Source organism: Panthera pardus, unplaced genomic scaffold (assembly GCF_024362965.1).
Source record: "Panthera pardus isolate Hobbes unplaced genomic scaffold, ASM2436296v1 HiC_scaffold_11, whole genome shotgun sequence".
NCBI lineage: Eukaryota > Metazoa > Chordata > Mammalia > Carnivora > Felidae > Panthera > Panthera pardus.
Genome location: NW_026526666.1, coordinates 66,736,714 through 66,750,391, shown reverse-complemented (window position 1 = coordinate 66,750,391; position 13,678 = coordinate 66,736,714). Strand labels below are relative to the sequence as shown.

General features: G+C 44.8%; 1 long non-coding RNA gene across 1 annotated transcript in view; it reads right to left on the bottom strand.

Moving 5' to 3' along the window:
* Positions 1-1,176: 1,176 nt before the first annotated feature.
* Positions 1,177-13,678, bottom strand: part of LOC109266642 (uncharacterized) — a 61,503-nt gene continuing 49,001 nt past the window's right edge. The window contains exons 2-5 of the long non-coding RNA XR_002079799.2: positions 13,162-13,248; positions 5,187-5,280; positions 2,016-2,111; positions 1,177-1,286 (exon numbers count right to left, since the gene is read on the bottom strand). This is a non-coding gene — a long non-coding RNA (uncharacterized LOC109266642). The remainder of the gene's footprint in view (positions 1,287-2,015; positions 2,112-5,186; positions 5,281-13,161; positions 13,249-13,678) is intronic.

Sequence of the window (13,678 nt, the reverse complement as noted above, 5' to 3'; positions counted from 1 at the left end):
TTTAACCATTTCCCATAGTTGGGTACTTAAATTGCTTCCAATCATTTGATATTATAATCAATCTTTTCTTTTATTAGAATTGCCTTTTTGTAGCAGTATTATTTCCTTAGGGCAGACTCCCAGAAACAGAAATACCCAGTCAGAGGGTTTGAACATTTTTAAGGCTTTTGATACCTGCTGCAGATAACTTTCTCATGGGATCTTTCTACTTCATTCCCCATATCTGGATGCCTTCTTTAACTCTCTTTCAAGCCCCCTTTCCCTAACACAGCACCTCCCTCACCCTCAGTCCCTCCTTATCCGTGAGGTGGAGCTAATGACCCTCCCCTACTAACCTCATGAGCTGTAGATAAAATGATTTGGAGACCCTCGTAAAGAATAGCAGGTTATACAGCATAGTGATTATATAGCACAACTTTTGGCACCAGACTACACAGCTCTGAAGCCCGTATCTGCCACTCCGAAGCTGTGTGACCTTGGGCAAGTTAATTAACCTCTCTGTACTTCAGTGTCCTCATCTGCAAAGCAAGAGTGATGAAAATAATAGCAACCCCTTTGGGTTGTAGATGAAGCTTTAAGGAGTTATTTTGTGCAGAAAGCACAGTGAAAGCCATGGTTGTAATAAGGTGATGTATGATGTGGGAGGCAGCCATAGCAGAAAAGGCTTCAGCATTCCTTGCTATAGGGGCTGCCCAGAGGGCAGGGGCCAGTAGCCAGGTGTCTGACAAAAGTACTTTCTGTGGTAACAACTCATCTAGCTCCATGGCAGTGACCATTACTCCCTCCCTGAAGCCTGCATAGTGCAAGTCTGGGTCTCTCTTACTCCCCCCTCCACTCCACCCTCTGGCTGCTGTGGCCTGATCTTATCCCTTTTTCATCAGGCTGCCTAACTGACCGGAAAATGCAAACGCATCCCTAAATGCGTGCAACTGCCCCCTCCCTCAGCCCTCTCCCCCTTCCGGGAAACCAGCCCCAGCGCCAGCCTGACTAGCAGCACTTAATTCTTTATTGAAAACCATTAACTGGAGTTCAGTTCTCTGAGCCCCAGTTTCAAATTACCCACAGGAAACGCCAGGCCGAGAGAGTGGCTTTCAAGGGCAGAGCCATCTCCTCTAAGAGACTGGCACCAAGACCCTGACTGTGGGGACTCTTTTGAGAGACAATGACAACAACCACAACAGCAACAACAGCCATCAGTTTAATTCCTAGAAGCACAAGAACTGATGAAGCACCCTGCTCTTCTTCCTCTTCCTCTCCCTCTTCAGTAATAGCCCAGCGCAGTAGGCCTGGAAAGAAATATTATTGCCCCATGATGGATGAGAAAGCTGACAGCCATGGGATCGCAGGCAAGCAGGGTTGAACTGAGAACTTCAGATCTCCCCAACTGAGCCCTATCACCCTCCAGTCAACACCTCATGGGCTACCCACAGTAGGGAGACAGGTGAAGAAGACGGGACTGAGCCCTTGATGAGCTAAAGTCCTGATTGGGAGGGGAGACATGAAAAATGCCTAAACTAGAGCCTCAGAGACCCTAGTGCTACCTCTGGGCCTGCCACTAACTACCTGGCACATTGTGTGGTTAGTTATTATTCTGGGAATATGGACAGGAGTGAGGAAACTGAAGATTTGAAAATGTGTCCTCAGTCTTCTTTATCAAGATTTCTAACCAACCAGAAACTTCATTCATTCATTCATTCATTCATTCATTCATTCATTCATTCTGAATTTTTACTGTCATCTATGTGCCTAGGCACTGAGCAAAGTAATTTGCAAATAGTACTCCTTGACTCCTCCAAACAGTCTTTGGAGGTAGGTAATATCACCATCCTCACTGCCCAATGAGGAAAGTGAGGCTCGTGGAGGAAAATGAGACTCATTCATGATTGTACATCAGTGGTAAGATCTGAACCCAAGTCAACCTGACTCCCTGATTCTTGCTGCTTTTGTTACTATTACAGTTACAGTTCTACAAAAAGTACACCATGTCCCCACAAGAGCACAGAGAGAATAAAGACCTGTGTGGGTCTCCAGGAAGGTTTTCCAGAAGTGGTGGCATCTGAGTTGAAGGATCAGTAAGACTTGGCCAAATGGGAAAAGCAGGGAAGAAGGTTCTGCAAAGGCACAAGAGCACAGGCCAGGGCTAGTAACCATCCAAGGATATGGCACATTAAGACAAGTCAGGAATTGCTAAGCCATTGGAACTGAGCACAGAGGGTACAAAGGAACAATGCCCTTTGGGAATGCACAGTCCACGAGAGAGACAGAAATGTATAAAATGACTTGGTATTTGAGGCAAACTGGGTAATTTTTATCTAAGAACAAAGAGCTATCTGCTTCTGTGTCTCACCTCCTGCTCATAGTAGCCCAAGAAGCCACTGAACAAGAGGGCCTGGGGCTGGGGGGCAGGTAAGAAGTTTTGACTTCAGAGACCAGGAGCCTGCTTCCAGAGGTTGTGCAACTTACCACCTCTCTGAACCTCAGAAGGGGAACTTCTCTGCAAAGCAGTCACCAATACCTGCTTCCCAGCACTGCACGTTACTATACCTGATCCTAGTTAGAAAATAATAAAAAGATTGGATTTTATTCTAACTTACCTAATTATACAAATGTAGATGCTGAGGCTCAGAGGCATTAATAACTTGCCTATGGACACACCAGAAAATGCTTGATCTGAAATTTGATCTCATATCTGGTAGATTCCTCTGCCTACTGTCACTTCCACCCACAGATCCTAGTTTAGCCCTCTGGTGCCCAATGTAATAAGCCTGCTCCTCTGCCCACAATGCCCCTTTGGATGGATGAAGACAACAGCTGTGTCCCAAAATCTCTACTTCCAAGCCAAAAACTCCCAGATTTTCACAATATGATTTCAGCCCTCAACAGGGTTTAGCTGTCCTTGAGAAAGAAACAGGGAAGAATAAACAATAGAAGGAGCTCCTTAGTGCCCTGACCAGATGTGAAATATCCCCTGCCTCAGGACCAGCAGCCAGAATCACACAAACTCCTCATGGAAAACAATAGTAACAGCCTGTTTGCTTTCCCCAGTCCATAAACTGTCACAGCCAAGCTGGACACCAGCTTTGAAACCCAAGGGACCTGTCTCCACCTAAACCTTGTCTCTTCTCTGCCCCAGATGGTCCTTATTTGAGCTGGATCCATTTTCTTGGCCACCTTGCTGAATGCGGTATACACTCATTCTAGAAAATGCTGACCTCTGCTCCAGGCCGCCTTGTCGGCAGTTTCCCAGACATGGCTCGACTGTTTATTTATTTATTTTTGTGTTAGCAAAGAGGAGAAAATCACATCGGCCTAAAATGAATACTAATGAAATGCCTTCGTTAGCTTCCTTTGTGATGAGAATGAAAAATCGGATTTCCGCAGAATTGCAAGCCATATATTTCTTTCCCCCAACCTTTTTTTTTTTTTTTGCCCTTTCCTCTGATAGGAAGATTACGGACAGCCAAGAAGGAAAGTAAAGTCATTTCATAAAAAATATCTGCATTTTTAAGGGCGCCTTTGTTGCAGAGGGACGTGGCAGTGCAATTTCTCCAAACCCACTTTTCCCAGCCTGTAAAGCAAATGTACCTATTTGTCCTCTGCTGCAACAATGCCAGCTGCATTCAATCAACTGAGAAGCTGCAAGCCATAAACCTTCTTCCCCAGCTAGGGGGGTGAGGTGGGGGGAGGGAGCAAGCAAGAGAGGAGGCATGCCATAAAAATTCATCAGAATAATGTAGGGATGAGACGCGCTCCGATCGCCGGCAAGCAATCAACCAATCACTCATTCTGTGGCATTTACAGCACGTCTCATTCCCCTGTTCCTTAAGGACAATTGATTTTTCCTGATTCCATTAGCATAACGGCGTGGAAAATGTCTGCAGTGCAATATTTCTGGAAAGTTCCAACAAGTAGGCTGGGCACTGGAGTGTGACCATCTCCATAAAGCTTCCTCAGGCTCTGCGGCAGACATCACCACAGCCGCAGCAAAGTGCCCAGAGAGAATGATACAGCCTCCAAAACTTGGGGGCCAAGGGCACCTGAGGGGTGTCAGAGCAGGTAATTGGCACCAATATGAAACCCCTCAATTTCTCATTCCTGGACACAGAAGCACTCTTTTCTGCAAGACGGGGTACTATGGGATGGTAAGGAACAAGCAAAATGCACCCAGCCCAGGAGGGGCTGAGTCACAGATCCTATGTCTACTTGTGGCCTTCCAAGTCTTCTGGGTTTAGGAACTGAGAAAACAATACTTAATATGATTATTCCTTTGTGTGTGAACAGGAGGCTGCAGTAGTGGGTGCCCAGAAGTCGTTATTCTCCTCCTCTGTCAGCTGGGTCCCCACCAAAACAGCATGTGCATGAAGAGGGAATGTGAGGAGTTTGGGGACATGCAGATCTGAATTCAAATTCTGCCTCTCCCTTTTATTTTGTGTGTGGCCATAGGCCACAGTTAATTGGCATCTCTGATCCTCTTCCATAAAGTTTCTTTTTATGGAAACTGGGGACCTCATTACTTCACAAGTTGTTGGGAGAATTAAATGAGAATACGTGAAAAGCACCTAGCATGGTGCTGATGCATAGTGACTGTTCAGCAAATCAAATTCTCCTTCCTCTCTCTATCCCCAAATTTCAATTCCCTCCTTTCCACCAGCAACACAGTTCTCTCACAGTGTCAGCTTCAGCTGGCAAGGTGGTAAATCTTTCAGTGCCAAAAGGAAACATGTAAAACCCAGGATATTTCCATCTACTGTTGCAAGTGAGATGAAAACCTGGCTGTGCCTTTTAGAATGAGCTTGGGGGGACTCCTTCCTCTTGCTCAGTCTCCTGAGTCAGTCCCTGCCTCTCTCTCACCCCCTCCTTTATTCTCACAATGCACCAGAGGGACCTTTCTAAAACACACATGTGACGTTTTCAAGCCCCTGCTTAAAACTACCCAGTAACTCCTCACTGCCATCTGGTCTCTCCAAGATTCAGCTCAGGCTGGGCCTCCTCCAGGAACCCTTCTTTGATCCCACAACCTTTGTGCATATCTCACACTCTGTTGTGATTATCTGTGTCCACGTTTTCTCCATCCTAGATGGTAGGTTTCCTAAGGTCAGTTTTCCAGTTCTGAGTCTCTGGCACCTCTCACAGCACCTGATACTTAATAGATGTTTGGTTTATGTTTGTTGAGAAAACCAACTTACAAAGGCAGTGCTGATCTCTTTGGCTAAGACTCTAAGCTTATTTCAGAATTTGTAGGCTGCTTCGGTGCTGGCCATGGTCCTGAATCCTTCAGTACTGAGGAGAGAAGGAAGAAGTAATAAAGAAACCCTGAGTATGGTGAAAACAATACACATTCATTCAGATAACCTCTAAACAAACAGTGTTTGCAGAGCATAAGGAGGGCAGGGATTCTGGGGGAATTAAGTTCCAGTCCTGGGTGTGCTGTGAATACTCTGCTCAAGACACACAACCTTGCTGGGTCTCCATTTTTCTCATCTGTCAAATGTGAATTTGACCTTCCCGTGTCACAAGATTGTTCTAAGGATTACAAAGATGATGTCTGTGAATCTATTTGTAACCTTTCTCTTGTTAAAAAATGTTTATTTATTTTTATTTTGAGATAAAGAGAGACAGAAAGAGTATGAGTGAGGGAGGAGCAGAGAGAGAGGGGAGAGAGAGAATCCCAAGCAGGCTCCATGCTGTCAGCACAGAGTCCAATGCAGGGCTTAATCTCACAAACCTGAGATGACGACCTGAGCTGAAATCAAGAGTCAGATGCTCAATGGACTGAGCAACTCAGGAGCCTCACTTTGTGACCTTTCTTAAAGTGCCTTCCATGAAAGACCTCTGAAGTTCCTTCCAGCTCATTCAGTGCTCACTGATTGAGAGTTACCTACATTGACCATCTCCACTTCTTTACCTCCAATTTAAATTTAGCCCACTCCTGTGTGGCTTTTGGACCTATGACTCTAACAAAACAACCCTCAGTAATGACCTTATGCTGCTAAATCTATTGATATTTTTCAGTCCTTACTATACCTGCTCTCCTAGAACCATGCCTCTTGTTTTTGAGCACTTATCTTAGGCTGTAATTATACATTCATTTGTTGACCATTTTATTAAGGCTCACTCCCCAACTAGACTGTAAACTCCATGAGGATAGAAACTGCATCTATTTTTGCTTAACACTGCATCCCCGGGTCCTGACATGATGTTTACAGGGAGCAGCCTCCCCAGTGAAATAGGAGGAAGGCAGGCAATGCTCAGAGCAGACATGGCCATTCCAGCACTGACAGACACCAATAGATGACCTGAAACCTCTCTGTAAGTCCTGAGTCAACAACCTAATACCAGAGCTTCTCTGCCTGATGAGACCTGGAGCTCTGAGGAGGCCCCTCTTGAGAAATATTGAGGGTATTATGATGACTGGCATTGTGCCCAGCAGCATGAGTACAGAGGCATCAATACTTACTTACAGAGTTAAATATTGTGGGATAAGATCTGGGGGGATCATTGACCCCAGATACCTTGCTGTACAGAGAATGAAAATCAAGGTCAGAGAATAAATGTGATATGTCTAAGATCTCACAATGAGTCAATGTACTCCACAGTCCAGAAAGAGCAAGAGGCAGAAAGTGTGATCTCTCAGATCCCCTGGGCCCTCTGCTCTGGGCCACCACAACACCTAGGTTTTCCTCTACCATAACATATATCTCCATAGGCTTTCATTATCTGTTCACATATCTGCCTCCCCCTAGAGGATAAAGATGGTGTCTGGTTAATCTTTGTATTTTCAGGACCTAGTTCAATGCAAGATATATAGGAGTCACACTGGATGGTGAAAAGATTGGAAGAGTGGATGTTGAGGTATAAGAAGGGTGACTGGGAACCTGTACAGATCCCCACACAGCCTCAGAATCCCACCCAGCTGAAGATCCCAGGAACAAGGGATGGTCAGTCTCAGGCCTGGATGTCCCCCAAATCCAGACTTGGGCTCCATGGTGAAATCTCTGACATAGATCTGCAACTGAGTTCCTGCTGAATTTCCCACCTGGCCATCCAAGAAAGCCAGAGTCATCCCATAATCTCCTGAGAATGACAGAACTTCAGAGTTTACGATTCATCTTTACAGGTAACACAAAGTACAAAATAACTATCAGCATTTGAAATTGAAGTTATTTTATCCATTCCATAGGATACAGAAGCAGGGGCTTTGCAGCCAGAACCCCCAAGTATAAATTCCAACTTCTCCACTTACATCTGTACACCCAGGTCTATAATGTGGATTTATAAGTATATAGAAAATATGCACTTTGCCTTCAAGGAGCTTATAATCTAGTAATAGGAAAAAGACATGTCTACAAGAATTCTAATGCCAGGTAGGATGTGACTAAAATCTCTCAAAGAGATGATAGGGGAGGCTCACAGCCAGCTGAGAAGAAAGCTTTATGGAGAAAATAGCCTCTCATCCGAGTCTTGAAAGATACATGGGATTTTTTTTTAATTTTTAAAGTTTATTTATTTTGAGAGAGAGAGAGCACAAGCTGGAGAGGGGCAGAGAGAAGGAGAGACAGAGCCCCAAGCAGTCTCCACACCATTAGCACAAAGCCAGATGCAGTGCTCAAATTCACATACTATGAGATCATGACCTGAACTGAGATCAAGAGTCAGATGCTTAACCAACTGCACCATGCAGATGCCCCATTTTGCATGGGATTTTAAGGCAAAGAAAGAGCATTCCTAGTGAAGGAGGAAGGAGGAAAGAATGGAGCATGTTCCTGGAATGGGAAGTAAGCATGTTTGACTGAAGGATTTAGGTAATCTATGGAATATAAGCAGAAGCTGGAGCTATAAAAGGAAGTTAAGCCAAAGTAGAGACTTGAATGACATTCAAGAAGTTTAAAAAATTTGTGCAAGGACACATAAAGTCAGTGGGGGAATCTATGATCGGACTTCAATTCTCTCCTCCTTAACCACTTTGCCTTCATCTTCAACATGAGTAATGGCACAGCAATTGGCATGGGCAGAGGACTGTCCCATTATAAAAGTACATGAAAAATAAATAATCAGAATTAGTGTGACTGGCTGTGGGGCAGAGGCTCAGAGTCTCTGACAAATAAAAGTGTGAATTACAGGATGAAAGCAAGGAAATATGTTCTTCCCCCACATCTCTACAAGTGGCATATTCTACTGCCCATCAAAACCATGCTTAGAATAGCTAACTCTTATGAATGAATATAAATCTTTGCCATGGGCACATAATGTTGATACATTTAGTGTCAATTAAACATCCAAAGAGCAGGGCTTTTTTCTTCAAAAATATGTACCTCTGCTGAGACTTTTCATGGCAAAGGCAAAGGTAAATTTCAGGCCAGCTCACAAATTCTGAATTATCACAAATTGAAAATTTGTTAGTAGAAAGAAGGTAAGATTGAAGCCAGGTTGATTGTTGAGATATTCAGCAACTTTAGAATCTTCTATCCAAATGTTCTAGCATCTCCAAGGCTTTAACAAATTGATTTATTAGAATGGTACCATGGGCTCAGCCAGTCCCAGGTCCAAGGATCTGCTCAAACATTACCTGACTGTGTGACCCTGAGAACTTTGCTCCACCTATCCAATATTGTGGGCCTATCTAATATTGTGAGGACAAAATAAATCAGATAATAAAATACAAGAGTTTCACTGGGAGAAACTAAAGAATACCCAGAGTTCATATAGTTGGGACAGGAGCTCCAGCTCAGGAATTCAAAAGCAAAGTGGGGATGGGGGTGGGGCAGTGCTGGTCCCAGGCTCTCAGCTACTTTCTCTTCCCACCAGAATGGGGTGAGACTCAAGGTGTGGCTGAGGATGGGGATAGAGCCTGAGCATATCTAGCTTTGGAGGAGTCTGAGTTAGGGGAAGAAGTTGAAAGTGTGGCAGAGTCTGACGCTCATTCTCTATGAAGGCACACACCTAGTCAAGGAAGAGCAGTACCCAACTTTTCTGCATCCTTCAAAACCCTGTTTAGATTACATTGGCTCTGAGATGCTTTCCATGACCTGTTCCCTAGATTTGATTAATCCCTCCCTCTGCCTTTCTGTTGTGACATCTTCCCACCATATAAATCACTGTCAGTTTACATGCCCATCTCTTCTTCAAGAGTGAGAGTTTTCCCTGGAGGCACAGACTCACATCTGAGGCATCCTTGGGTCTCCAGGGCCTGCTCAAGAGTTCCACTCAAGTACAACTCAAGAACTGTTTGCTGAACTGAAAGAGAGTACACATCCAAAAGGAACTTCAGGGACTTGAGAAGAGCAGTGATTTATATGTAGAAGAGATGCTTCTTGGAGAAGGAACATGAGGAAAAGAAAGCCTTGTTCAGGGGTTCAGAGAGAGGAAGAGGACAGACCCTGTCCCTGCTCTTTGAGGGAGGCAGAGGTCATTTCTAGGACTGAGCTGAGCCTCTTGCCTGTACCAAAGAATGTTCAAAGAATGTTCAGATGCCCTCACAGTCTCTAGGCTGAGCCTTTCATAATGAGGTCCATCAGCAATTATAGTGTTTTTCTAATGAAATTCAACTATTTAAAACCAACCTTAAGCTGATGAACACCTTTGGAACCTTACAGGAAAAATGCAGATGAACACCCCACTTTTTGCAGACGGTCCTCAAATATTAAATTGAGACTACTGTCTGGGCAGAGTGTTCCTTATGGCCATCTGAGGGATCTTTCCTAAACCTGTCCATATCACAGCCAAAGTAAAAGTCAAACTAGCCCAGCAATACTCCTCTCCTCACACTTCACCAAACACAATTCATATCTCTGTGCCTTTGCAGATGCTGTTCCCTCTGCCAGGAATTCTCTCCTCATTTTCCCAACTCTACTTCACCTGCCTACTCAGCCCCAAACATAAGATCTGATACACATTAGAAACTACCTTTGGGTAGTTTGGGTTTCCTCAGAAACAGATTCTAAAACAAGGATTAAACTGCAGGTAGTGTATTTGGAAAGTGGTTTCAGGAAACTCTAGAAGGGATATTGGGAAGTGAGCTAAGGAAAGGAAGGCACCAATAGAGGGTGTATTTTTAAGCAAGTTACCTCTACGAGTTGGTGGAACGTAACTGCAGGAACCAGTGTAGAACTTCTGTCTCGGAATATCCCACCTGAGGGGTGAGAGAGCTGGGGTATGTATCCACCAGCTGCCATTACTTATTGGCTGAAAGCTGCTCTGTATGCTAACACCCTGGTACTTCTGGCCTGCCTATTATGCTCAGAAATGGTAAATTCTGGGGGCATATGTGTGGGTACTGACAGCATCTGCTTCAGACACCTATAAATTTTGCTGAATGAATGACACACAAACAACTCAATAATGATAATAATAATTAACTAATATTTGTAATAAATAATAATTACTAATATTTTTGCTATATGTCAGACAGAGTATAAGTACTTTATACATACTTTTTCAATCTCCCAACAACCCTGCAAGGTAAGTTATTAGTATGTCTATTTTACAGATAAGAAAATAGAGGCACAAAGAGCTAAGTAGCTTGCCCAAGGTCATGCAGCTAATAAATGACAGAACCAGGAGTGGATCTTGACAGCCTGGCATGTAGGTGACCCATTCACTCTACCTACACACTCTGGAGATGCTCCACTTTGGAACCCTGGGGCTGCCATTTCATGGCAATGTAACCTTGGACAAGTTGCTAGTCTTCTAAGTCTTAATTTCCTGATCTGTGAAGTGGGGATCATGTCACATGATTCCTGCACACACAGCAGAAGCTAACATATCAGGGCTGGGCTAGACCTTGGTCTCCATTTGTATAAGGAACTATAAAGCCTCTCCCAGCTCTAATGCTCTGTAGTTTTAAAACTCAAACAACATCTGCCATCCTCCTGTGACAACCTCATTCAGGCACACAGTCCTTTAAGAACCTCATTTGTCTGTTCCATGAAAGTAGAAGTGAGCCCAGAGTAATAAGGTGGAGAGGAGCCCGTCTTTGTGCCTACCACTCCTCCCACTGAGCTAAGGATCTTGACATACTGGCTACAGGAAATTCCAACCCAGAGCCTGGGCTAGGGATCAGGTTCAAATCTCAGCCTTCACTGTGTGGCCTTTAGCAAGTCACTTCACTCATTCAAGTGTCAATTTCCTCATCTGGAATGTGGTGATCACAATTCCTACCCCAGAGGATTGTGATGAGTGTGATGGAAAGCCCCAGAACACAGTAGGTGCTCAAGGACAGGCAGCTACACATTCTTTGTTATGAAGAAGTATGCTATATATTTCCATTAGGGTAGAAAAAAAATCTCAATGTGCACTTTAATTCTAAGCCCTGGAGGCCTTTAGCAGGGCTGACAACTTCGTCTGGAGGATGGTAAATATTTGTCTATTTCAGAGGCAGCATTTATCTTCTAAGGCGCTCGTGCCAGTCCCTGTGCTGACAAGCAACTTGTTTATTTATTACCCTAATAACAAATAGATTGTCAGGCCTGGAGGCTCCACATGCGCATGGAGTTTGGGCCTGCTTCAAGCCCCAGCAGTCCAGGCCCTGGCCAGCTCTGCAGGGTCTGGGGAGCTGGGGCGGTGGGGGGGCACCAGAGACCTGGCTCCTTCCATGTCCTGCCTTTTGTTTTTCTATTTGTTCTATCCAAAAACTCCCTTATAGAGCCTACACTGTGAAGCCTTGCCCTGGGCTGGCTCTGGGCTGCAGGGAAGAACCACACACAGCCATTGTCCTCAAAGGGCTTGAAGTCTAGAGAGAGGGAGATGATGATTATAAAAATAATAATAGTGATACTAGTAGTAGCAGCAAATACTCTGTACCAGGTGCTATGCAAAGTACTTTACATACACTAACTCATCTGATCTAACCAACAATTGGATACTATTATTATCCCCATTTTACTGATGAGGAAACTGAGGTACAGAGAGGTTAAGGGACTTGCCCAAGATCACCTCTACAAAAATCATTGCAGTACAGAGCAGGGGTAGATACTGAAAATTTATATAATAACTATATAACAATAATACTTATACAATATTGGTGATAACTGCATGGCCTCCCAGCTATTCCTCCCATGTGCCATGCACAGCCTACTTTAGGGCCGCTTGCTGTTTCCTCTTCCTAGAACAGTCTTCCCCCAGATATCTACCTCACTCACCTCCTTCAAATCTTTGTTCAAATATAACCTCAATGAGGCCCCCACATTTACAATTGCAGCTCTCCACTTCAACCCTCCCTAGCCACCCCCCATCCTTTGCTTAATTAGCCTCCAGAACACTTAACCACCACCTGTCCTGCTACATATTTTACTTTGGTTTATGTCCACCTCTCTCCACTAGAATGTACCTCCATGGGTCAGAGGTTTTCTATCTCACTTCCTGCTGCATTCATAGCATAAAGAACAGAGCCTGGCAGATAGGAAGTGATCAGTCTGTTGAATGAATGACTTATACCTGACAGTTTGAAGATATCATCCATGTGGCCTGCCCCTGAACTGCTAGCCTCCCTCAGGGTCCACTCTCTGGTTCTCCTTCATGGTGTCATTGGCACCTTCTCTTTAGGGAATTTTACCCCCTCCCATGGCTTCACATTCTTCCCTCCTCTGAGGACTCTTGGATCTTTATTTCTAGACCAAAGCCCACTCTTGAGCTCACCTGTGTAGGTAACAATCCAGGGCACATTGGCACCTGAGCCCCACCTGAGTCACCGTCCAAAATAGATAGATCTCACTACTTTATAAAGTACCCAAATGTATCCCTTCTCCTGGCACCAGCCCCAAGTCATCCAAGCCAGGAGCCTGAGCCAGGGGCCAACTCCTCCTGCCTTTACCCCACAATCAGCAGTCTCAAGTCCTTAGAAGCATTTCTTGGCTGCCCCCTTCTCTTTCACCATGTTAATTTAAGCTATTATTGTATAAGAACTATGGCACAGCCTCCCTCCTGGCTGCCCCACCGCCAGTCCATTCCTAGGAAACCATGCTCTATGGTATGTCTAAAACACCAATACGTCCATGCAATTCCACTATTCCATATTCTTCAGTGACTCCCTATTGCCCAATGACTGAAGGCAAAGGTCATATCCTCTATTTACCTTCCCAGCCTCATCATTGACCCTGACTCTCCTCATTCCCCAAACACATCATACTATTTCACACTCCCATGTCTGTGCTTGGGAAGCTCTACCTGAAAGGTTTGCGCTCCTCTCCTCTGCATGAAAAACTCCTCACCCTTCACAATCCAACTTAGATGTCACCTCCTCCATGCAGGTTCCTGTGAGAGAAGAGGAGGGAGCATTGTGAGGACACGGATGCAAGAAAGGGTGAGGCCAGCTTGGGCAATAATGACTCTTGCAGGTTTGGGAATCCTCTGTTAGACCTGGGCTCCTGGAGCTCTTGTAGGTTGTGATGTTATGCTGACTTCAAGGGTGAGAGTGGGGGGGGATGCGATTGCCCATGGCTAAACCCTCACTGTGAGCTCCAACAGATACATGTAGCACCTGGGATCTCAAGGAGCTTGTGTCAAAACGTGCCTGAGACTGTGGGGACTACAAACCACATGATACATTCCAGAAGAAAAGACCACCTCGTGTTCTCACCACAGAGATGAGGACCCCAGCTGTGATATTTGGAGATGGTTTGAGGTAGAGTGGTATGGTGGCTAAAATACCTCTATGCTAGAACTAGGCTGCCTAGCTGCTCTG